Raw genomic sequence first — 25,884 nt, 5'->3', positions numbered from 1 at the left:
CGATACGCTAATAATAATAATAATAATAATAATAATAATAATAATAAGAATAATAATAATAATAACGTCTTACCGCTCTAGCTCCATTGGCTACAATAGTAAACTGATCACTTCTTGGAACAACTGAGACTCCATGAGCCGCCATTGCTGTAAAAAAAAAAACTGAAACATTGGAGTGAACGAAGTTGAAGCAACTCTCTCCCTATACGGCTCAGGTCGGACCTTGCTTGCATAGTAACGGTTGCTCGGACGTATGATTGGACATTGACATTTGTGGGCGGGGTTTTGCAATAGGTTAATTGGCTTAAAGCAGCAACATTATATACCTTCCACAATGTGTGACAACTAAAATGAAGGCATTAGTCGTGTGGATGGAAAAAACAAAGAGCCAGCAGCCAGCACATTAGCCTTAACAACAACACGCAGATTTGTTTTGGAAAAAGCAGCGTTTGTAAGTAGATCTGAGGGTCTCCAGGCACAGCAGCACAACAAAAGGTATACAGACGCTTTTAGTGGGATATCATATGTCTGGTATTTCCAGCTTGATTTAGGACGGATGGAGAATATAGGAGAAGTCTCATTCCCACAGGTATTTATGTATACTTCATTTTTCCTAATTCAAGATCAATTCTTGTATTGTGATATAGCCAACAGCATGCAGAGTAGTTTATAGAGTTTTAGTTTGATCTCTGCTAAAACTAGATGAGAAAGTTGCACGTAAATAGCAAAGTCGATGTCTCATTGTTTTATATTTGAACTGCTATGCCTTCTGGGTGTGAAATAATAATATAAGAAAAGAAAATGGGAAGATGTTTGAATGAGAAATAGGACAAATCTATAGCACTTTGAAACAAATTATTAAACCATGACTCTGATTGCCTGAGTGATGAGAATTTCCATTGGAGTTTGCCCTGCATTATTTTTAATTCTCCAGTGAAGTTGATAAGGTATTAGCCAACTGAGCATTAATCGTCAATAACTTTCATTGTTTATTAAATAAATGAAAAAACATGGAAGCAAACCTTCTGTGTCAATCAAATAATAATCTGTCTGTAAAATGTTACTAATCATGCAGGAACTCAAGTCAAAAATTGACTATTTAAAGCCATATGTCTTCAGAAATAGGTTAAAAGCAGAGAACAAATTATGTCCATCTCGTGAAGTAACAATAAGATTGAAGTACCATTATTACCGTGGAACTTCCAGTAATACTGTAGACCAGGGGTCACCAACATGGTGCCCATAAGCCCTCATGGACCATGATTTGCTTTCCAAGATTCAAACTCAAAAAAATATACACTGTTGTTAAATACTGCCAGTGACGTGCCGTGAGCACTAGGGTTGGGTAGGCAGGGCGTTCCAAATCGAGACCGCCAATGTCAACACCAACAACAATTTCATATGTTTCTGCTGGCAAGTGTTAATTCAATTCAATTCAGTTAAATTCAACTTTATTTGCATAAAACAATTCACAACAAAGTCATCTCAATGCGCTTATCAAAATATAAAATTCATAATAAGAAAGAAATAACCCAACAAGATCCACATGAACAAGCATTTAGCCATCTATCAAAATCAATGCCGTAAAACACCAATAAAGAAACAAACAATTATTTAATATAGCCTCCATACAAGATAAATCTCATGGCACAGCAGCACATCCGATGTTTGTGTTGGAAACACAGAAACACGGAGAAATTGACAACAACAACTCAGAACAGCCTCAGTGAGGAGCATCCACAAAGCCAATCCTTCCTTTCGTACCATTCACTGTGGAAAGTACCAACAATTTTCTGACCTTTAATTTGCTGAAGGTCTGGTAGCTCAGGTGTTGGTCTGCCATCTCTTAAAAGCTTTTCCTTAAAAAAAAAGTTTCTTTATCTTCTCTAGCGCTGTCATCCCGACTGTAGTGTTATCCCACTTCTAGCTAGAGAACGTAGCAGCGGTCACGTGATATCAATTCACTAATGCACTGTGTAGCATTTAGCATAGCACGGTTACGTCCAAAGGCAGCATAGAGAGCTGCCTTTTTACGTAAATGGTTTTTATTTTGGGGAACTGACTGCGCATGCGCAAACACATAAAAACATGCTATGGGAAGAGAGGCAGAGCAGCAATGTGCTTTTGAGAAGGGGTTAGGAAATAGTGATGTTTAATGATTTGGGCTATGAAACACACAAAATGCTGACACTTTCAAACTTATAGGTACTGTAGGCTATTAGAAAGAGAAAAATAAATAATTTATAATTATATTATAATTAAAACAAATAATCAAATTATCAATTCACCCTTGGATAGGCACTGCTGACCTTGCCTACCCTGACTGCACGTCACTGAACTTTTTTTCTTTTTTTTTTAGGTGAATTTTCTATAAAATTTTAGGAAATGAAACAATTGCATAAATTAGGAGAAAAAAAGTGTTTCATATTGAAACCTCAACATTTCATACCTTTAATACTTGATGGTTTCATTTATTCAGACAACTGTTTTTCAGGAAATGTACTTTGATTTCCCCTGCTGTACATATACTGAAACTGAAACGGATACATACAAGATTAAAAAGACACATACTTATTACTTATTAAAAAATAAAAAGTAAGCATAGAGACCAAGACAATAATTAAATTATCACAAGAATACAAATAAAGATTAAATAAGGATCATGTGAATAATCAGGATTAAAAATAAATAAATTGTGCATAATATTCAAAATGTTTTTTGTTGTTTTAAATGCCAACAAATGTCCTGTGTATAATATCTCTTTGTCATAGATATATTTTTATTTTCCCAAAACTGAAGTTTTAATTTCAGAGGAAAAGATATTCCGACCATTTGTAAAAGATTTTTAAATAACGTATGTTTTCCCTGAAGTGCTATATTAAGTTTGATTGCACAGCCTCGATAAGCAGGATATCCAGATGGGATTCATTTTGATGGCACCATTAATTCAGAACATCAACCCCTGCAGCCATGAATTTTGTCTTTGAGAATCCTTTTTTTTTATTATTGTGAATTAAGTCTAGACATTGACAAAGCAATTCCAAAGCTTTCACTTCTTTTTACTTCATGCTGGTTAAACCTCTGCAGTTTGTATTTCTCACTGTGAAACACTGAGTGGCCGCTTTCTCTGTAATTGCAGATAATCTCACTTGTGTCAATGGCTCCTGGCTTTGAACAATCTCACTTTTCTGCTGTTGTTTTTTATTTCTTATTTCCCACTTCAGCCTCATTCTTTGGATACTAATCATGTTAAAAATAAATAAATAAAAAAACTTTTGTAATGGCTTTTTACGTTGATGATTATTATTACCACCTCACCTGCATGACTCATTGATCCTGCTGAAAGTGTGTCTTGACTTCTAAAAAGTTAGTTGCAAAGATGCATACACAAACAAAACAGAGCAAACTATGTTTTTTCTTCTAACATTTTTTGCCATAGTATGTTAATGTTTCATTTATTCAGACAACTGTTACTTAGGAAATCCACTTTGATCTTGTGATTTGTTTTGACTGTCAAGAGCCAGTCTTCGTCAGAGGTGTCTGCTGATTGCTTTGATGTTTCCTTTGAACTAACCTTGACTTCCCCAGTAGAAACATTTCAGTCAGTAGATCAAAGTGGACTAAATAAATGAAACCATGACACGCTATTAAAAAAGAAGACAAAAACAATTTTGCTGGAATTATTGTGGAAGTCAAGGAAACTTCAAAAGAATTGCTTGTTTTTTTTGTCATGATTATCGGATGATCACAACATTCTTTGATTCTTTAAGTGTCTATGATAAAGCGCTATATAAAATTGGGATTCAGAGGTGCTCCGGTGTCCACCAGAAATAGAAGCCCTGCGTATATCTGGCGGAGGGCACCGGACTGTCGGAGCTGGGAAGGAGCAGACACGCACCGCAGCGGACCCGGTGGAAATGAACACATAAAATAAAGTGGAAACCTATCAGCTCCGGTGGCGCGGCAGAGACTAACGCAGCGGAGCCACATCCAGTGGAAATTCAGGGATTGTAGCTGCTGATAGCGCTAGCCAAAACTGAGGAAGAGGCCTTGGTGTTATCAATATGATAGTATCTGGCCTGCTTAGGGCAGTTTGACGAGAACTGACCAGGAAAGACTCTGTTTTCACATATCAATCCCTCCTTTGTAAAAAAAAAAAAAAAAAAAAACTATTTTTTAACACAAATATATATGAATTACTGAATCACCAAAGAGACATCGAACACTCACCTTTAACATTCCCAATAACAATCTGTTTCATTTCCTATTTACATATCAGAGGGTCATGTACAGTGGTCACTGCCTGTGGTCCCCCTAATTAACTAGTCCTACATTGTAATTAACAGATGTATAAGCATTCACATACTGTACCTCCAGACAGTGATCAGTGTAAATCCCAAGTGTGGTCCTATGTTAGCCAAACACCAGACAAGCAAAAGATGGTTCAACCCCTTTAATGACCCTAGTATAAACTAAACTAAACCAGTGAAACAGTACATCTCAAACAATACAAGTTACAGTTTACAGTTACACCATCATTGCATAATCTTAATAAACTCATTCATCATTGTATCACCTTATAAAACCATTAAAATCACCTTTCTCCTTCAATCTTCAATTTAAAACATTGTGGAGACCCTTAAATTAAAATGGTAAGGTGTTGATTAGTTTTGTTAGAAAATTAGTCACATCAAATAAAGTTCTCATTTAAATGAAGTCAACCTCAAAAGAAACATTTCAAACACATTTAAAATCCATACCTCTTAGAGGAAAAACATGTCACTAATTTCATTCATCAAAAATACATTTTCACACTCATGATATATGAAACAAAAATACACCAACAATCCAGAAAACACTTTAATGACTAGGTAAAGGTTCATTCTCTTTATTGTCTTTCATTTTCTTCTGATAAAGCATGTCCTGTGTTTGAACATTTGCAAAGTTAATTCCTTGTCGATCATCCCTCCATCCCAGCTTTCAGTAGCTGCAGTTTGCTTTCAGGAAAGCAACACCACAGGTGTGAGTGTTCGTATGGACAGGGATGGAGATGGTGTTGGACTGGCCAAAAAATTCTGGATTGGACTTGGATTTTAGTTGGACGTCGGCGTCAAAATTAATGTATGAGGACAGGGATTGGGGGGCCTGGGCCTGGGGGATACTGTAGTTTATCACCAATGTGTTTCCTCCATCTAGGATAAACAATTATCAATTCGTGATCATTCATACGTCCATACAAATCAGTCCAGAACCAATGGCTCTAAATTAAAAGTATCTGAATAAAATCTAACACAACTGTTGCTGTAAGAATTTAATATAAGCTGTGTTTACTCTATTTTTCCCAATCATATTCATATTTTCCCAAAATGGTCATTCGGTTCAGTGTAAATATGCCCCAAAAGTTCAACAATCCCAACTCCAGCGTCGGCCACGTTGGAAGCGCCGGACTCATGCCAAAAGCGTCCGCTGTGCGAAAAGCTTCAAAACGCGCCGCACAGGAGGCGCGGGACGCACAGCAGGACCTCCGACGCTTACTAGAAGCGCGTCCACCATATATTGTGAATATAAACCTGCCGCTTTCGTCACGTTCACACCAAACGCGTTGTAAAACCAAAATATTTACTAATTCTACTGGCGATGTTTTCCTTTTCATTCCTACGGCGTCTTATTGAAAGCTAAATCTGAACAACGTTTTTATTTTGTTTTTGTTTTTATTGTTATCTAACCATTCATTGATCTGTTGAGTCTTCTACCATGGCAACCAGTGACCTTGTTCTTACACCCAGCTTTGTTTTCCCACAGTGCAGCAAGGATATCTGTCATAAAACTGAACTTACTCCTCATGTCTGAAAATGAGCTTACAGGTCAATAAAATAAAACTCTGATTGATAAAAAATTCCATGACCTGAAATTGCAGTCTCCTAATCCCCTCCCTCTCCTTGACCTTTCCTGATCCCAGGGATGCTTTAGGTCAATTTTTCTGAGAAAAATTGGATTTGCTTTAAATATTTCATTTCATCCATCATTCTAGTGTTATATAATTATTTCCTTCATTTTTGTTGTTTATGAATTCAACTTCCCTCTTTCCTTCTGAAGTGATTTCCCACACACAGAGAGGGTGGCGTTTAGGATCAGAACTGCGGCACAACATTTTTCCATTTGTCTTATTTTCAATTATTTTCCTTATTTTTTCTTAACATCACAAAAACAAACAAACAAACAGACAATAGCCATGACAGGATTAATAGCAGAAACACAGACAATGACGGAGCCTCTGAGGAAGAGGTCTTGGTGTTATCAGTACGATAGTATATGGCCTTCTTAGGGCAGTTTGACCAGAATTGACCAGGAGAGATTCGGTAATCACATATCAGTTACTTTGTTGGAGTTTATTATCCATTAAAACAGTGGTTCCCAATATTTTTGTCCCATGTACCCCCTTTGCATTTTTGTCAAATCACGTGTATCCCGTCTTCATATCATAAGTACCGTCTCCATAATTACATATGCTTTTTTATATGCGGAACTCAATTATCTGAACTCAATTTCAATTCAATTATGATTACAAAAGCAATGTTTGTTTTTTTTCAATAAGATTACATCATCATTATGCCACAATTGTAATTAATTTATCAATTGCACAATTGTAAATATAATTGACCCCAACCCTGGCGTGTGTGACCCCTGGGGTAAAATGAGTGTGACAGGCCTGCATTAGATTGGTGACATACTTTCATGTGATGCATGGCTCCCCTCTGGTGGCTGAAGTGGAAATCACAGCAACACTGCAATAAAATATTGTTTTACACTCATCTTTGTGATGCCTATTCAGTAGGATTGTGTACTGTATTGTATTGTGTTGTAGATTCTTCAAGGTGAATGAAGCACAGTCCTCCTCACAAACTTTTAGTTTGCACACAAATGAAATTCTTCCTTATCAGTCCAAATGATTTCCGATACTTGTCATTTAAAATCAATGCAAAACGAGTCAAACAAGTGTGTGCATACACAGCGCAAAGGCAAAATGGGGTTTGTTTCAAGTAATTTGTTATACAAAATGTATTTTATCTTGGATTAGAGATTCATCTTAAAAGACATGCAGCAGCATCCAATTTGCATAATTAGAGAAGCAGTGTAGGTTTCTTTCTTTTTTCAACCCTCTTATTATCATTGACCCCATTCAATGTTTATCATTTAAAAAATCGTAGTTGACTTTTTTTTTTCTTTCGCTTCATATTTCATGACTTTTTCTAATTTGCTGGTTACAATCGATTAAGCTTAAAATGATCATTATGATGTTTTTCCAATGTGCTGAACACATATTGCATGCATTGGTGTTCCTCTGGGGTCAATTTGACCCCAAGCTGTTTTAGCTGTGTAAAACAAATCCCCAAAAATGTTATTCCAAGAAGTTGGAATGAATATGAATCCCAACATAATACACAAACTAACTCCCAAAACACACACATTGACAACAAAATGCACAAAGAACACAAAAACACATAAAACTCCAAAAATACACAAAATGACAACAAGACACAGCAACTACTTAAACAAACAAAATGACTATGAAAACACAAAAAAACATCATATTACAGAATAGCTCCACTGACACACAAACTGTTCACAAAATTACATGAAATGACAGAAAAATAAAGAAAAGAACAACAAAAAATAGAGAAAATGACCTCAGAAACGCACACATCAACAACATAAATGTAGAAAATGGCAGAAAAATACACAAAATTACAAGAAGACAAATAATAAAAACACATGTAATGATGCCAAGAACACTTTAAAAGACAAAAAAAACTGACAAAACCACAGACTGATGAACTACGGCCGGGCCCACAGAACGTCACGCCGAATAGCACATACCACGTTCCCGAAAATTCAGTGAAGTGTATCGGTTCCACCGAATAAAACAAATGAAATTGTGCGACGTGAATTGCCTTCAAAACGATAGATCACATGACTATGTTTCGATGAATTTAGAAATGACCAGAAAAGTGGGTGAGCCCCCGGGCCCCCACCCCCCCTTTCAAAAAGGTCTCCCAGAGGCTCTTGACATCCACTCATAGAATATCAATGTCAAATTACAAATTGAAAAATGGGGCCCCCCTGGTGCTCCCCACGCCCCCGTGGCACATACGTAATGGGCCACATTCATATATTGGTATGTGTCAATGATTCGGTACCACCAACTGTTGCAATATTTGAATCACAAATATATAAGAAAATTACTTTAATGAAAATTTTGTAAAAAAGGGGTGGTGGGCCCCCGGGCCCCTAATCAAATTGTGCGAAACATAGTCACATTCATCTACGTTGAATAACCTTTGAAACCATATATCAGTTGACTATGTTCCCATAAATTTGGAAATTACCGGGAATGGAGGGTGGAGGCCCCATTTAAAAAAAAAAGGGCTTTGAGCTTCTCATTCATAGTGTTCATACCAAACTGCATTCCGATCTAGTCATTTTTCAAATGACTAGATCGGAACACATACGGGGTAATGGGCCCCAATTATGTATTGGTATGTGTCAATGATTCAGTACCACCAATCATTGTAATATTTGACTTGCAAATTACTGAGAAATCGACTTGCGTTTTTTTTTTAATTTTGGGGCCCAATCGAAAATCAGACTCCGAGCTTCGATGCGTACACATTCATAGATTATACCTACCAAATGTCAGCCCAATCCGTTCACGAATAACAGAGGAGTAGCGATTTTAACTAGTGTACACAACAAGAACAACAAAAACAACAAAGTGAGTGGCGTTTTGAGTCTGGTAGCCCAACCTAAAAAGGAAGGGAAGTATTGCAAAGTTTCCCAAATTTTCCAGAACAGTGGAGGCGGTAGCAGGTGAGGTTAGTGGAAAGGTTCATGTCAAGGTATTGGATACAAACATCTTCACTCAAGACAATCTTTGGCTGTTCCTGATTGGTTGTTATACGCTGTGAGAAGTATTAATGAAGTGAAGGATAATCCAATCAAAATAGCTGGGGGCAGGGCCAGCTTTGTCCAAACCCCGTCCCATTCCGCGGAGCGCAGCGAGGACCCTCTCATTTGCTGAGTTATGGACACGCTGTAGAAACAGGTGTATAAGAAAATGTGATCTAACAACTCCCAAATGTTTGCACAGAAGCCGCACACATTTTTCACAGTGTGAAGCCAAAATAATCTAAAGAAATGGGGAAAATAAATATCTGGCAACCACCAGTTGAAGCGTGGCTTTATCTCACCACTGTCGAATTAAGTGTTGAAGCTTTTCTCGGCTGTAGCTCTTTTAACAGATATCGGCTGTAAATCTCAACCTTTCCTGCTTTGAACTGTTGCAGCAGAGATAAGGGGCGAAAGAAGAGATTAGAAGAAGATAAAGTTGTTGGGTTTTTTTGTCTCACAAACACACATTTGGGTCTCACCAGGATGAACAAGTGCCGTACACACACCAAGGGACTACAAATTAGTCAACCTTGGAAGTTTCAGCAGAGGTGAAGAACATGTTGGTGATTGAGGAAGCTACACTAATGAGCCTGAAAGTAGCTGTGTGTGTGTGTGTGTGTGAATGTGTGTGTGTCTGTCCGTCCTGCTGGTGACGCTTGTCATATGAACCCACAGGGGCAGATGGTGGCCAAATGGTGCCTGACCGACACACAAACTGGGAACTCAGTCTTAGTTGGATGATCAAAGAATTCAAAATCAAATGCAAATTTGGATTATATGTGCAGATGTAAATAATTTGTGATGAATGAATTTAGTATGTTTGGTGACAAATATTCTAGAACTTTCGCCACAGATGGACTAAATGCTCCACCTCTTCCAAACTTCACTAGTTTTTTCTTCTGAACAGATTACGTTTTCGATAATAAAGACATTATAAGTAACGCTGTGTATATGAGCTAAAATAGAAACCCAACTTTGAAGTATAGTTTAACGCATTCATCAATGCACGACATTTTGTAGATGGCCATGATCTGATGTTTGTTGGTCAATTGGCTCTCATCAGTGACGTGCTGTCAGGGTAGGCAAGGTAGGCAGTGCCTACCCAAGGGTGAATTGATATTTTGAATATTTGTTTTAATTATAATATAATTTTGAATTATTTATTTTTCAATTTCCGATAGCCTACAATACCTATAAGTTTCAAAGTGTCAGCATTTTGTGCTTTAAACATCGCTACGTATTTCCTGGTAAGGCAGAGACGCTGCACTGTCTCACTCCGCTGTAAGACCGGAGGAGGCCACACCCTCTCCCAAAAGCACATTGCTGCTCTGCCTCTGGCCCCATAGCCTGTATTGACATGTGTTTTGCGCATGCACAATCAGTTCCCTAATATGAAAACCATTTACGTAAAAAGGCAGCTCTCTATGCTGACGTAACCGTGCTATGCTAAATGCTATACGTACGTTAACAGTGCATTAGTGAATTGATACAGCATAGCCGCTGCTGCTATATGCTCTAGCTAGTGGGCTGGATAACACTACAGGCAGGATGACAGCACTAGAGACGATAGAGAAACTTTCTTTTGAAAAAAACGACAGCTTTTAAAAGACGGGAGCTACCAGACCTTCAGCAAAGGAAAGGTCAGAAAATTGTTTGTATTTTCCACAATGAATGTTACAAAAGGAAGGATTGGCTTTGTGGAATGCACCTCACTGAGGCTGTTCTGCGTTGTTGTTGTTATTGTTTCCAACACAAATAATGGATATATTCCTTCCAACTTCTTGAAATTAAATTTTTGGTGATTTGTTTTGGGAGCCACACAAAATATGACCAAGGGCCACATATGGCCCCCCGGCCGCCAGTTGCCTATGTCTGCTTTAAGATGTAAAAAAAATATATGTTTACACTTTCGGTTTTGTGTTCAGGTGGTGCCATTTTCTCCAGGTGTGTCCCTGTCCTTGAGGCTAAGTGGTCCATACTCAGTTTGCCTGCCCTGCAATGGACTGGCAACTCTTTCCTGGGTGTGCCCGCATTTTGGTCTAAATCATTGACTGACAGAGATTCCTTAGTCATTCCAGTTGCTGATGAGGGTGACGTGGTGTTAAGTGTGTTTTAAGTCTTAAGGTGTAAGGTTTCGCATAGTTCCTCCTTATCAGAAAGATGTGCTAACACACACACACACACACACACACTCAGCTGGCTTCCATCTGTTCTCACTAGTCAAGCTGTCCTGGCAGCCCCTCAGGCCTGTGAAACCATCGATGACTCCTCTTTCTGCATCACGCTCACATTTTCCCTCTGGCACTGGAGCCGTGAAGAGGACAGCATACTGAGAGGTCGTGGCACTAAAATAAACACTCACTCCTCTGTCACTCTCCAGGGCACCTCCAAACTTCTCGGGGAGATTAGAATTTTTAAACTTTCGCGTACGTTTTATTGTCATAGAATGTCAGAAGTCAGCAATATTTGCTTAAGGGGGTGAGGGTGTTCTTAGGGTAGGGCAACCGATTTAGTTTATTGAATTAATTTACTAAAATCATGATAAATTTGTTATTATGTCAGTGATGCTCAACATGTGGCTCTTTGTCTTGATTTTAATTATTATTACCCCAGAAAACCTTAAAAGGGAGAAACTTTTGAACCCTTTCACACTTTTTAGTTTTTTTCAGATTTGAGTTTTTTCTAAGTTATTTTTGATACTTTTATCCATTTTTTGTCTATTTTTTAACCATTTGTTGTCACTATTCATCCAATTAAGCTACCTTTTACCCAATAAAGAACACTTGTTTCCTTTTTTTCCTACATTTTGCCCTTTTTCACTATTGTTTGCCCCATTTTGTCGATTTAAGCTGGCTTTTGCCATTACATATTTTTTTCTTTTTTGTAATTTTTTTTGCTTTTGGCCCATTTCAGTCACTTTTCACTCTGTTCTTGCCATGTTTTTGCTACTTTTGGACCATTTTTTGCCACCTGTTACTCATTTTTTGTCATTTTATTCACGCTTTACTCATCGCTGTTAACTCTTTGTTTACCTTCTTGGAACGGTGGCTTCATCAAATGTTTGGCTGTGATTGGCTTGATCACCATTGAAACAATTCAACAATGAATCCCTCTGTAAAAAGTGAGGGGGATGAATTTTAGTTTTCATGAAAGTGCGGGTGTCACATCCCTCACGGGTGAGACGCACCTGATAAAGACTGTATTTGATCTGTAAACAAACTTCCCAGTACAGATCATTCATGGGTACATATGTACGTAGGCCTTAAAGAGAGACGAGATATGGAACAACATTAAACTAGCCAAAACGTTACCAAAAAATAGATGAATTATAATGCATGCTTTAGACACAACCATGAGTTCATGCTGTAAATCACAATACTCAGTATGAGCTCAGAGGAAAAGAAGAACAACGGAAACAAAGAGATGGAAAACAAAGATACTGTGTAGGAATTTTAGAAGATTTAGATTATGTACTTTGCTTCACAAAGTCACATAGAGTTCAAAATAGTTCTGTCTGCTGGGAACTGTTTTATCAGTTTGTTGCAGTGATTTTAGTGGGTAGATAAAAGTGTTTGTCTATATCATCTGGAGAGATAGTGACGTTTAAAGTAAAACAACATGTTGAACAAAGTAAGAAATCCAGCCTCTCTCTAAATTGTGTAATACTTAAGTTTGTCCACAGCACAAAACAAAATCATATCATGAGTACCATTCATCTGCTGACGCTTTTTTTTAAGCATACTTCAGGTCACATGACTGTAAGTTTCTTCTTGGGAGGAAAAAAAACCTTGGAGGACATCCCTTTAATTTTCAATGGTAATTACAATCTTTTCAGATAGCTTCTGGCATCATTTTGATAAACTTTTCTAGCAACAAAAATGTTCACTTTATATTCATAATATTGCTCGGTTTATGTCAACCATATCTCACGAAATGCTGTGGCAATAGCTGGGTTTCCATTGCAGATTTTCGCTATATTTGTAAATGTCAAAGTATAATTGTGCTTTGAACGTGTTTCCATTGAAGGCTGTTTGGGCAGGCATCTCGTAACTCCCATAAAATCTTGTCCCGCGGGACTTAGCTGCAGGACGACTGACGCTCAAACACTCTTTTTTACATTCCGTAATCCTTTTTTGTTTCTCTCTTCTGTTTACACGTACCGCGTCATGTTTTCTCGGAGAGATATGGTCATGTGACCAGGTACGTCACGTTCTGTGAAGTGCATTTGCGGAAAAAGTGTTTCTATAGCGCTTTTGCGGCACATTTCAATATCGAAATCCCTGAAATTACTCCTCATGAAAGCGTAAACTTTTTACCTATATTTGAGCCTGTTTTCAAAATTCCGGTGTTTCCATTACCAGTTTTTATTGTGCGGTTTAGATTTTGCGCATTTCCAAGGGTAATGAAAACAGCTTGTGTCACGAAATTTCATCTATTGTTTTTTGCGTTCCAACACGATTGTGATATTTTTCGCTGCTTCACACAAAAATACACTTTGGTTGGGAAAAGGTCGAACAAAGATCCAAAGCCAAGATGCCCATAAGTAAGACCAACGCCTTAGCCCCAATTTCCACTGGATTCGTAAACGCTGCGTCACAGTAACAAAGCTGATACGTTTCCATTTCCACCACATGTGCATGCGGCCCATCACAGCTGCGATAGCGACACAGTCATGCCAGAGCCCTCCACAGCAGATATGCAGATCAGGATTTGGGGTCAATTACATATTTCAGATACAATTACATTTTACCCATGTTCAATTACAATTCAATTACGATTACAATGACACTTTTTTTTTTAAATTACAATTAAAAAGTCAATTACAATTACGCTCTTAATCCGGTCTAACCAGCATTCAAAATAAAATTTAAATTAACGTTTTAAAACACCAAATAAGTCCACAATAATGGATGCACTCCATGGGATCGTGCACATGCTGTTCAAAAAGTTGAGTGAGACATGAGCCCCACACACACACACACACACACACACACACGCACACAGACAGACAGACAGACAGACGTTCCTTGCTTTAATAAAGAGATTAGTATTGAGGGGAGCGGGGGCATTATTAATCACTTCCTAGAAAGTAATCTGAATTTAAAGCAACACATGTCACACAGTTTCAAAAAACAAACAAGTATAAGAGCGCAGCAAGAGAGACAACAAAGTCAAAGAGTTAAATCAAAGACTGAGTGTGAGTGGTTTTGATGTTTTAGATAGTGTTAAAAAAGACTCCCACGCTCAGTATGAAAGTCTGTATGAACTCTCTCTCACACGCACATACACACACACACTCACTCACAGTCACACAATCCTAACAACAAAGTAATGTGCACACGGTGCCAGAAGCACATGAAGTTTCACTGTGCTAACAGACCATTTTGAAGTGTGTGTTGTTGTATTTTTATTTTTTTCTTTCTTTTTGTATTCATGGCAACTCCTGCATGTAGACGGCAACAAAAGGCAACAGGACTGTCACACACATGATTGATTAGCAGGACGGATTCCCACAGATCTCAACCCACCACAGTAATGAGAGACTCAATGTTCATAGAACTCTGGAAAAGGCTTTTCTATTCATTTTTAACCACTATTGAGTTTAATTACGTGTATTACTAGCTTTGTTGATGAGATTGGGAGGCTGGGGCATGTTTTGGGTGAAAGCTCTGACTAGAAATGAAACAAATGGTGTGTTTACACATATTAAGTGTTTTGCCATAGCAAACATATTCTTACCACACGAGTGCACTGCTGTGGAGAAGAATGCATTTCAGAATGATTTTCATTGATTATTTGACGAGGATGGTGTGCATACAAACCCTTAATAAGTTTTTGTACAACTCCTTAAAGACCCTTTAACCTTTGGGGTCCAAACGTGTACTTTCTGCTTGTTTCGTTTTTTTAAGTCCTCAATATCTCATTCAGTTTAAAGACTAATTGTATGAACCTTGGCCAGAAGTTTTCTTTTAATAGCATAGAACAGGAGAAATAAAGTGTACTGACACTCTTTGTGTTCTGGACCAATTTGGTCCCATTGACTCCCATTATAACCACATATTTTAGATGTACTGTTATCCTGACATATAACAGTGGTTTTCCCATAAATACTTAATACATCTAAGCCTCAGCCTTCAAAATACAAAATGCACCTTATTATTTGAAGGAAAAAAATGCCTAAATTGTGTTTTTCTCATTGAAAATAATTGTGTTTTTATGACAAAATAAGATGCATTAAAATGTTATGAAAAACATATTTATGGTTAGGTCTGAAGTTGTTGAAAAGATCTAATGTGAGATAAGTAGGGAAAATATTTATGTATGACATTTTGAAGACACTTTTATGAAGGGTACCGTTTTGGTACTTAAGCTCAAAGACTTTCAATAAATGCTCATAGCTCTAAAAGTAATAATGCCTCAGAATCAATGTTCCTATAATTTATTGACCTCGTCAAGGTTGTAATAAACTATTACCAAATATTCTATTTTGCACCTTATTTTTGAAAAAAACATATTTTGTGTTTTTCTCATTGAAAGAAATTGTGTTTTTATGACAGAAAGGGCATAAAAACGTTAAATAAATAAATATTAATACAGAAATATGATGGAAACTTCAAATATGGTTAGGTCAGAAGTTTAAGTTTTATGAAGGGTACCGTTTTAATACCTAAGCTCAAAGAGTGGCATTTTTTTTTTTTTCCAAAGGTGCCCCCGAGGGTTATAACGACAAATCTAAAATGTCTAATATTGGAAAAGAGAAAGAAAAAAAAAAACACTTTAAATCCATTGTTACAGATTGACTTCTTTAATATGTCAAATCTAGGCTCTTAGATTTTTTTATACCCCTAACTGAATATTTTAGGTAATATTTCTAATGTACTGTTTGTTGTTATTAAACTTGGCTTGTTTTTCGTTCTTGTTTTCTTTGTTTTTATATTAAAAACAATCAGATGCAACATTTGTAATTTAAATTAATCCTGTAGATTTTTTTATATTTTTAGAAAACTTTTAACTCCTTTGTCTAACAATTTATATAGGTTGTACTCAAAGTCCTGTTCGTGGCCCAGGCGGTGCTTCAAGCTGAAGTTATGAAAGCCATAATAGCCTTCACGCACTTTTGAAACCATTACTTTGGTATGAATCCCCTCAGTCATGGTCATCTTTTCTCTCTCAACCACCATCCAACACCATTGTAGTGAGCATAATAAATCCCATCATCTAAATCCTCTCTGTCCTTCAAATCGTTCTCCCTCGACTCTCTGCATGGGACATTTTTAACTCAACTCTTCTCTTTTTGTAATTGTCCTTTTCTTTTCCTTTCACATGCCTTATCATTCGTCACCGTTAATGTAGCCTCACCTCTCTGCTCATTCTCTAGTCTGCTTTGTGTCGTCTAATCCTCTTTCTGTGGAGCTTAAAAAAACACTTCTAGGAGGAAAGATGGCACGGCAGCCTTTCATCGTGTTCGAATAACGTGAGAGCTTGTAAAAGAGTTGGTGTCAGTGAGGAAATGTGCATGTTTAGAGTATTATTCAATTTTTTTTCTCCTTAAAGGAGCATAGGGCACAGGATGTATAAATCAGACTCTATAGTGACACCACGGTGGTTAGTGTAACTGCAGTCATCAGCCAAGCCACCATGGGAGCGCGCATCAACTGTTTGTTTAGCACCGTAGCACAGCTGATTAGATACTGTGGATAGAGAATGGATACCCAACCGAAGCCGGACGGGACCAGACGGCACCGGACGGTGCAAAAAAAACTCCATTTCCCTCTGGGCTAAGTCCCAGATGTTTGAGAAACCTAGAATCGCCCCTGGCCTGTAGTTTCCCTAAATCTAATATAGAAGCAATACAAGCAGAGAAAAGACACATGCCAGGTGAAGCCTTTTGAAGTCTGAACACCTGGAAGGTACCTTTGGCACTGACTGCATGTCATTCTAAGTTTCAGTTTTCTGTTGGTTTTGAGCATCTGCTCCTGACAAGGCTGAACACTCAGCATGTCCTTCATTGTAGACCTCATTGCACACGCACGCGCACACGCACAGTAGTGTCCAGGTTGGGCTTTCTGGACCTCATTACTTTTCCAATTAGCTCTAGTCATCTGTCAACTGTCCTCCAGCTTATTTGAGGCAACCATGACATGGCAGCCAATCGTCCTGATTTGTCCTGATTCATCTCACTGGGAACAGGTGGACATCCAGTTTTCTTACCAGCGGGCACATCAAGAACCTTTTCTCTGTCAACGTTTTCAGCCCTATTTTTTTTTTAAAAAGCAACAAAATTAAAATTGATTTTGACAATAATTATTTTCATTCAACCAATGGCAAAAGAAAGAGATATTTTCTAGCCTAAATACATTATTTGTACAAAGTATAAAATATCCAGAGGTGTAAAGAGTATATATATATATATATATATATATACATATATATATATATATAAAGTGTTACTTTATTGAAATTGTACTCAAGTACAAGTCAAAAGTTGCTGAATAAAATAGTATATATTGGTTTGGTTAATTGGTTGGATTTATTGGTCAATCAGAGCATACACAGTCTACACCAGACATAGGCAACTGGTGGCCCGGGTGCCACATGTGGCCCTCGGTCTAATTTTGTGCGCCATCCCCCCAAAACAAATCCTCAAAAATTGTATTTCAAGAAGTTGGAAGTAATATAGAGCCCCAAAATAATGCACAAAATAATTCTTAAAACACACAAATTTACAGCAATATGCACAAAGTACACAAAAAAAACACAAAAATGTTCTAAAAATACACAAAATGTAAAACAACCACTTAAACAAACAAAACGACTACAAAAAACATAAAAAACAGCAACACCTTACAGAATTGCTCCAAAGACGCACAAACTGTAAACAAAATTATACAAAATGAGAGAAAAAAACAAAAAGCAACAGCAAAAATATGGAAAGTGACCCCAAATAGGCACACATCGATAACATAAATGCAGAAAATGACAGAAAAATACACAAAATTACAATAAGTATCAAAAACACAAAAAATGACTCCTAAAACACACAAAATAACTACAAACTGACAAGTGACAAAATCGCAGACGAAGCCCAAAAAAAAGATGACCCTCTTAACCCCCCCGTGGTAAAGCTAGGGTAGGTGATTTTCTCCAGATGCACTTTTTAAATTTTTGGTTGAAATTTTCTTTATGTCCTGACAGAAATTAAAATCTTATGTGCTCTGAAAACGAAGTAAAACTGTCATCTGTAGCAGCTGTAAACCTGTAAAAACTTCAACCAATGAAAAAAGACGAGTGGTTTTTTATGAACCAATCACGTCTCCCTGCTTGTTCTTGACCCCTCACGTGCACGAGCCCACACTCAAAGCGCGTCACCGGTGACGGACTTAAGACAGAGTTTTTAGTCACGTTTTTTAACATATATAATGTAAAAGTTTAGTGTTTACTTACTGCTGAATGAGACATGAGACAACAAAGTTTCTACACAATACAAGCGATGAGCTGAGCTCCTCTTCTGGAGCAGCGGTGCTTGTGCATGTGAGGGAGACGGAGCACAGAGGGGAGGGGCGAGGGAGGTAAAGGCGGAGCCATCGGACAAGCTACATTCAAAATCATGCTCGCTTTCAAAAATCACCTACCCTGCTTTTACTGCTCAGATCAGTCTTTTTTCTAAACTAGTACAGTGCCCGTCGGAAGTTTGTATTCATGTGGGAGCATAAGGGGTATATTTGCGGGTGCAAAATGTGGGTGCAATTTTTCTGGTTTAATTCTATGGGACATGTGCATGACTTCATCACTTTTATATTTTTTTGTATGGTGCATTTTTCTGTAACAAATGTTTTTTGGAGTCATGTGTATTTGTGTATCTTTCTGTTGTCTTTTTGTTCATAAATGTTTGCTGTTTTTTAATTAAATTTTTTCATGTGTATTTTTGTATAATTATTGTTTTTGTTGCTATTGTAGTGTGATTCAGGAGTAATTTTGTGTATTTTTTGTATAAATATTTAGTTCTGTGTATTTTGAGCCATTTTCATATTTTTGTTGTATTTTTCTGTCAATGTATGTTTTTTTGAAGTCAAGTACAGTGCCCGTCGAAAGTATGTATTCATATAGTGGGAGCTTAAGAAGAGTCGTAGCATTATAAAGGGGTATATTTGCAGGTGCAAAGTAAAATAGCGTGTGCAATTTCCCTGGTTTAATTCTATGAGACATGTGCATGATAAATGTGTTGTTTTTTTTTTACTCATTTTTATATTTCTTTCGCTTGGTGTTGTTTTCTGTAATGTACAGTGCCCGTCGGAAGTCTGCATTCATGTGGGATTATAAGTATTTAGTTTAGTGTATTTTGAGTCATTTTTATGTTTTTGTTGTCGTTTGGTGTATTTTTCTGTGTTGTCTTTTGTGTAATTTTTGTATAAATATTTAGTTTTGTGTATTTTGAGTCATTTTCATTTTTTTTGTTGTCGTTTAGTGTGTGTGTGCCTGCCTAACTTTCACTAAACGTATGTATTTTCAGTAGTTAGGTGGAGTGGCAGGTGTGTCGTGAATGAAGCTGCAGTAATCATCAGGCGGGCTTCACTATGTAGCACCGTTTACTGATCTGACTCAACACTACAATCACTACCACCCAATGGACGGGTGTCGTGACACAGACTTTAACCGGACGAAATGGTGGTCCGTTACACACGTAGATGGTGATCGATAATGAAGTGCACCTGATCGGTGTGTGTGTGTGTGTGTGAGACTCTCTACCTTGGACACAAATCTCCTCCGTTGGTTCTCTCTCACACACGCGCTGCTGAGAAATGTGCAGCTTTCAATATAGCAGCCATTGCAGTCAACAACTTTCGGGTGAGGTCTGTCCGGTCCAAATAGCGAACGGTCAAACTAACATGAAAATAAACGTTTCGAAATGTCATCACCAAATAAAGAACAGTAAAGAAAAGTATTTTTCCTCAAAAGAGAAAAGAAAAGTTCACGAGAGCTCGTGCACGCACCGGATGTGAGCTGTGCAGTGAAATAGATATAGATGGTGTGCTAGCGCCCCCTCACACCCTGAGGCTGAATAGGTTTCATTTTGGGGCCGTCCAGAAGTGAAATAAAATTAAAATAAACATTTTGAAATGACCAAATTACTCCAAAATAACAGATACACACACTCGGGGTATTTGGAACCCGTTGACCGAGTTTCAGGTCGAACTCGCACCGCGATATTTGCTCCACACACACACACCCACACATCCACACACACACACACACACACACACACACACACAGACCTCCTTTGCTTTTATAGGTTGATGCTGACATAACTGTTGTTAATGTGTCCCTCGGATCAGATTACATTTTTGCCCCCGCTGTGATAAAGTTGCCCAGCGACCCAGGTCTACACTCTGGTCAGACCAAGGAAAAAGGGATAGCTTATGTTTAGCCCCCACCATTTGACGTCTATCTTACAAAATACAATATTAAAGGTATTGTAGACGATGTTTAGCTTCCGGGTGGATCATCAAGACTATCTGTCCTCCAAATTGTCAATCATGTTTACGAAAGGCCATCGTACGTGCTCGTGCCCGGTGCGCACCGGGTCCTTTGAAAATGGATTTTCACTTACCGGTGGCGAGTCTGACATAGTGGGAAAAGTGCAAATCTTCTTTTGTAAGGTAAGCTTGTATGACCGATGTCCACACCAACTTGTAAACGGAGCTGTGCACGAGGAAAACGGGACTCGTGCACACTCTCCTGCACACGTAGGCGTGTTGCATCGTCCACAATATCTTTAAATGATAACCAAAGAAAAACAATATACATATAAACAAGATGGCCCGTTTCCGGACAAGTTCAAAAACTGAAAAAGCACTTATGGGTGTACATAATATACAAATATTTTACATGTCAAAAACACAGTAACTAAGAAATGATAAAAACAGCGATATATAATTCAAAGTAAACAAGTAAAAAAGTTTTACAGGACTAGCAGCCGGTGACATTTGACCCTCCTGCTTCCCGTAGCAGCTCAGAGTTTTGCTTACAAAACATGGTGGACACCATACATCATGCAGAACATCATAAATTGATTTGAGTAACTTTACTCTCTCCTTTAAGTTACAGATGGTGCTGAACATTTCAAGCTGCGTTTAGGATTCATTTTGGCAGGTCCATAATACAGCTTTCAAAACCTGTGTTACAGAAATGAGAAATGATAATAATAAAAACTGTTCGATTGGTGCATTTGTTTTCATTCCTTATTTGTGAATCAAAACTCGATACATTCTATATATTTATTTATTTTTCTCTTCTTTTTTTTACCTGTTGATTTTCTAAATGTTTCTAACTTGTCCTCACTTGTATAATCTATCACCACTTTTTCCAAACATGAAAATATAAACGTGACAGCACAAAGTTGCTGTGAAGGGTGTGACCAAGTATGGGAATTCAAAAAAAAAAAAAAAAAAGTTTGGTTCCAGCATAATTGCTTGAAATGACATATCATTATCAATTTATATCCAGTTGACAGTAGGAATTGCTTACATAAGCATTATTTATGGCAAAAGAAGAGTCACATCTGTATTTTCATGTGTTATCTAACTCTGATGCTGTAATAGGAATAAAAAAAAATCAAAAATCTGACTTTAATAAATGAGAAAAATATAGGTTTGTGTAATAGCAGATGTGAAGTGCATTATAAAAGTTATATAAACAAGGGGTTCTCAACTTTGGGGTCCCGAGACACTGGCCTTTTTCTGCAGCTACACCAAACTCTCCATATTTTATTTTCAACACTTTTTCTTGCCTTTTGATGCATTTTTGCTACATTGTTCCCATTTGTGCCACTTCTGCATCAAAATCCAATGCCTTTTCTGCACATTTCAAATGTCAAATGTGATATGTCTGTTTGATGAGACATAGTAACTGCTGCTGCCTCCATATTATGTCGTGTATGTAAAATGTGTCCTGACTTGTTCTCATGTCTCCTCTGTTCTGTCTTTGTTGCATGCACTGCTTTGATATTTTTGTTCAAACTGTGCTTGGTCCAATTGTGTACAACACGTATATGACTTTATGCCTCAAAAATGTAATGTGATTTATTGTATTTAAATGTCTTAATTATGCACTTTTGGTTGCCGATTCACAACTGGCCGGTTTACTCATTTAAACTGCCAGTTTAAACTAATTGTTCCAACTAATTGTTCCAATATTGACACTTTGAACTCTTTTTACTGCTTTTTCTGTCCATTTTTGGCCACTCTTATTTGTAACTTTTAACCAATGTCTGTGCTTTTTCAAATCCCATTTCACCACCATTTTTGTCACTTTTAACCCATTTTATTTCTGATTAAAACAAGGATTTACATTTTTAAGATGACTACATACTATGGTGCAAATATTAGTAAACTTACAGTATAATAGTGGATATTACTCAGATGAATAAATAAATGTATTATTACAGATTCATAAAACAATGGACCATCATTTTGCTGACTTTATGGATGGGCCCCCAAAATCTCTCCCCTTTATTGCCCCTTATAGATGGCCCTGTCTTCACATGACTGTTCTTCAATGTTCATGTCTGTGTTTAACCAACTTCAGCTACAGTGGGGGTCTCTGGTCTCGTGGGCTGTAAAGGTTGAGAACCACTGATGTAAATATGAATGTGTTTTTTACTCTAGTCTAGAAAGATTTTGGATTGTGGTGTTTATTTTTATGGTACCAGAAATATGAATTTATATTTGCTGACGGTTGAACTAAATGTTAGATATTTTTGGTTGTTTTTATTCATACCTTCTGAGAACTGCTGCATTCTTGTGTTTACTTGGATCCCATCCTTTGGTGCTTTGATCAGAGACGCCGTGCGGCTTCCTGCATCTGTTTAGACATGTCTGTACCTTTTCCATGCTTTGAGGCAGTTTGTTGAAATGTTAAGGAACAAAAGGTGCAGTGCTTGCTTTAATAATGCACACACACGCACACACACAAATACATGATAGCACTTGTGTTGCGTAAGATTTGTTTGGGTTCAGATTGTCAATTATTCATGATACACCACTGTGGCTCCTCATTATCCACTACGAATAAATGCAGTTTGTGTAATTTTTTTGACAGTGTCAGAAGCTTTTATCTTTATGGACACAAACATAGCAACATTTGCAGACTTGGCGCACACTGGGAAAGCACAACCCCCTTTAGACAAACACACGGCAACAGCGATGGAGCCAAAGCCATCGTTCTGGATTCCACAAATCGATAGTGAACGCACATCCATTTTTGTCTACAACCACACAGGGACAGATTCCTTCATATACGCCTGCATCATAGCAGCATTAATACATTTACATACAACAGCTATCATATTCACTCATACTATTTTGATTTTTGTACATTGTTTCTTTCTTTTGTGTTAAATATGGAACAACTAACTACAATATTTTGTTTGAACTGTGTTTCTGTTGTAATTTAGTTTTTGGCCGGTTTTTGGCATTTTTTGTGGTTTTTAAAATCCTAATTCTCCACCTTTTCCACGATTTTTGGTCACTTTTAACCCACTTTATTTCTGATTAAAACAAAGATTTACATCTTTAAGATGATTATATACTATGGTGCAAAAAATAATAAACTTCCTGTATAACAGTGGATATTATTCAGATCAATAAATAAATGTGGTTATCACAGATTCATAGAACAATGGACCATCATTTTGCTGACTTTATAGATGACTTTCTCCCCTTTATTCCATCTTATAGATGGCCATGTCTTCTGTTCAGTCACCTTCAGGTACAGTGGGAGTCCCCGGTGTCTGGCACCTTTATTTTGGGGGTTGTGGTCTGAAAGGTTTGAGAACCAGTGACCTAAGTGATCAGATTCAATCGAATTGGGATCAGGGAGTCATCCCAGGTGTTCATGACGTTGTTTAAAATGACTGATTTTCACCAGTTGTGAAGTAACAGGAGGAAAAGGTTTAACAAGGCCAAACCTTATAGAGCGAAAGGCTGAACAGCATGAAAGGAAAAAGACATATCTCAATTTTAATGTGCTTTAGCCCACGGCGCTGCCATCTGGACCTGCCACCGCCGCCAGTCACACACTCAAATTATGTATGGGCTTCTAATCTATGTTCTGTGAAATGAAATCTCTCAAACTTTATTCCTCCAGCCTCTTTGCGTTACATTTTTGTCCTTGAAAGAGATAAGAAGCTCCTGCGTGATATACTGTCCTCAGATCCATCAAGATTTTCATCAGGTCTGGATTTTTTTTTCCTTCGACCTCGTTCTTGCCTTTAAACATGTGACAGATCGCGTTCAGTCGAAAAAAGACCCCGTTTTGGGGTTACGTCACATCATAACTAGTCTTTAGATATAATTTTGAGCCTTGCTTCCTCTTTCCGTAATAGACTTTATTTCAAAATAGGTGGATTTCAGAAAATACATTTAAAGCTGTTGGAGATCATTGGGGGAAGTTTGAGATTCTTGTCAGGGGAGGCAAAAGAAAAAATAGAATTAAATATATAGACTCAAGTCTCGAGATTCGCGCCAACCACAATGTGTGTAGCATATACAATAATGCAAAAATATTAGTAACTTAATTGATTTTGTTGATTACAAAAATTTGCGTTGATGCGTCGTTTAATATTGTAAATTCATGATAAAATCAGGCCAGTGGCCGCTTCCTGCTTCATTTTAGCTGCAGTACCATACATTGATAATGGGCATTGCATCTGGAATAGTTAAGACCCGCCCAGTCACAGCTGCCCCGCCCCCATAGCGCTGCACAGTTCCGCATTAGAGCTTTCAATCAAAGCTCCCTGAGAGCTGTGAGAGAAGGAATCCTAGTCCCTCCTCCCATCTTGTATAAGAGGGGCGGGGCAAAGGGTAATGGTTAGTGATGTCATTGATCCAAAGAAACGTCACTGATCTAATCTCAGCCAATCGCAAAACTCATCTTAGAACACCCCCACCCCCCGTATTAATGCTCAGGTTTATCATTATTCTAAATGCTGACATAAATGTTGATAATGAGGCCCCGATGGGGCATCGATTGTAATGTTGCGAATGCTTAAAAATCAGCAACTTTTCCCAACATTTAGCAACAAACCACATTAAAAAAAAATGTTTGTGATTTTTTTTTAATGTTACATTTGACCATATTTACAGCAATATTTGTGAAATTTGTGATACTTTCTTTCTCGTAAAATGCAGTCAACGATAAATCTAAATGTCGCAGGTCAAACTAAATATTTAGCTAATATGCAAATTCCCCGGAAATACCAAAATAAAAGCTCATTTAGATATACCATTTAGCATTTAGATTTAATATTTATATTAAATGTAACATTTAGATTTAACATTGGCGTAAGATTTTTATGAGAAAAGTAATTATCACAAATTTCAAAAATATTGCTGTAAATATCAACCAAAATTCACATCCGTTTTTTAAATGTGGTTTGTTGCTAAATGTTGCAAAAAGTTGTTGTTTATTTTAGCATGCGCAACTTTACAATTGGCGCCCCATAGGCCCTCGGATCATATACAATCACTATTAGTGTTACCCATCCCTGACATACAGTATATAATGTTATCAGAGCCATAAAAAGTGCAGACAGAAATTGCTTTTTTCCCACACGGAGCACCACAACATGGTGATACTGTATTATTTTCTCAGCAGGGGAGCGTTATGGTCACAGGAAACCAGCACAGCTCTAAAAAGAAGCTTCCGTGCTGTCTAGATCTGTTAGCCGAGCAATCCTCCTCCACCTTCATTTGTAATATTCACTTTAGATTATTTTGCATGCTCAGAGTGTTTGTATGTGTTTCCTTGATGTCCTGTCAGGCGTGCACTTTGAAATTGTCTCAATGAATCAAGATGAAGAAAATGAAAAGGCAGAAATTGAAATACTAACGTATTTGTGGTTTTTATATTTTACAACAATGTCCCGCTGGGACGCTG

This window comes from Gouania willdenowi, chromosome 10, assembly GCF_900634775.1.
Source record: "Gouania willdenowi chromosome 10, fGouWil2.1, whole genome shotgun sequence".
Lineage (NCBI taxonomy): Eukaryota > Metazoa > Chordata > Actinopteri > Blenniiformes > Gobiesocidae > Gouania > Gouania willdenowi.
This window is presented reverse-complemented; position numbering follows the sequence as displayed.